The following is a 1,518-nucleotide window of genomic DNA, read 5'->3' on the forward strand; positions in this document are numbered from 1 at the left end:
AAATTTAAGCTAATCTTGTTTTGTTTATTTAATGCTTATTATTTTTTATGCAAGTATATGTAGTTCGTTATCTAAAAAAAACCATACAAGTCAATATTTCAAACGTTTAAAAAAAAATGGAAAATTCGAACAAGTTGGATCAAAATTAACTATTTAACTATATTTATTAGAAAGAATTTGAGTATGCACTTTTGTAGTCCGTTAAATTTTAGTATAAAGTGGAACTTTGAAGTAGCCCTGGGTACCGTTAATTTTTGCAAATTTTTTTTGTTACATATAAAAAAAATTGTCTAACGTAGTTTGTTTCTACCTATATACATGCACGATCGCACAATTATGAATTCTTTAAGTAGGAATTATAGCTCGCATCCAATAATGGAATAAAAAAAGCGATGAGAAAAGATTGCCGATAGTATCGCGATAGTGACCACCATTCATCGATAGTGGTAACAAATTGAAACTATCGATACTGTCGATAGTGCCATCGATAGCTTTGCAGCTCTACCCAAAACCTTAAATATTTTGTTTTGTTCTGATTTTTTTTAGAAAAATGTACATCTTGATTTAAAAAAGGACCTAATTTCGGTTTTCTCGAAATATATATATGATTTATATCGATATACTTACCTTATGAAAGGTATTTTAGTTACCTTTCCTACCGTATCCACTCTTTCAAAATCGGTTCAATAATTTTCGAAAAAGAAGCTTTTGGAAATATTGAAAATTCCACTTTTACCACCCCCTTCCACCGCCCCTTTTAATATGCAGCAAAACAAAATTCATACCATTAAAATCAAGAATAAGGGGCGAACCACGCCCACTTTTTCTTTTTTTCTAGCTCATAGGTCTCTAGTACATATTTACTTTTACCAAAATCAATACAATCAAGATATACTGAAATTTTTCTAGATATTGTCTTTTTGTGTAGGGCTGCCAGACGTCCCGGTTTTCCCGGACATGTCCCGGTTTTAGACTATTTGTCCCGGTGTCCCGGTCCAACCTTAAAATGTCCCGGGTTTCGTTTAAGTGTCCCGGTTTTCGATTTGATTGCACGAATTTTGCATAAAAATGACTACACTGAGAGAAAAAACGCGTAGTAATATTACGAAAAATTTTATGAATTTACTGGGGGAAATAATGCATAGTAAACATGAATATTTTTTATTTGATTATCGTTTTGAAATGTTCGTACTTAAAAACAATACTTTCATACCACGCACACGTGGTGTTGAATCAAACTGAACATTTGAATGCATATTTACATGTCTGGCTGTAGCTGAGTGCACGAAGATGCTTGCCGCAATTTGCTAATTTCCAGAGCGTCAGGGTTCAAATCCCATTACAGACAGCATGGAATTTAAATATATTTTTTTTTACTTAATTATGAAAACGCATCCGTTAAGTGCAAATCGCTTCATTCTAATATTGGCGTATTTCAATTGAATATTTCTATAGATGCCTTCCATTTCCAGACAACCGGTCAGGTACGAGCATGATTTTTAATTTCGACCAAACTCA

Source organism: Rhagoletis pomonella, unplaced genomic scaffold, assembly GCF_013731165.1.
Source record: "Rhagoletis pomonella isolate Grant_MI unplaced genomic scaffold, Rhpom_1.0 Rhpom_scaffold_00001, whole genome shotgun sequence".
NCBI lineage: Eukaryota > Metazoa > Arthropoda > Insecta > Diptera > Tephritidae > Rhagoletis > Rhagoletis pomonella.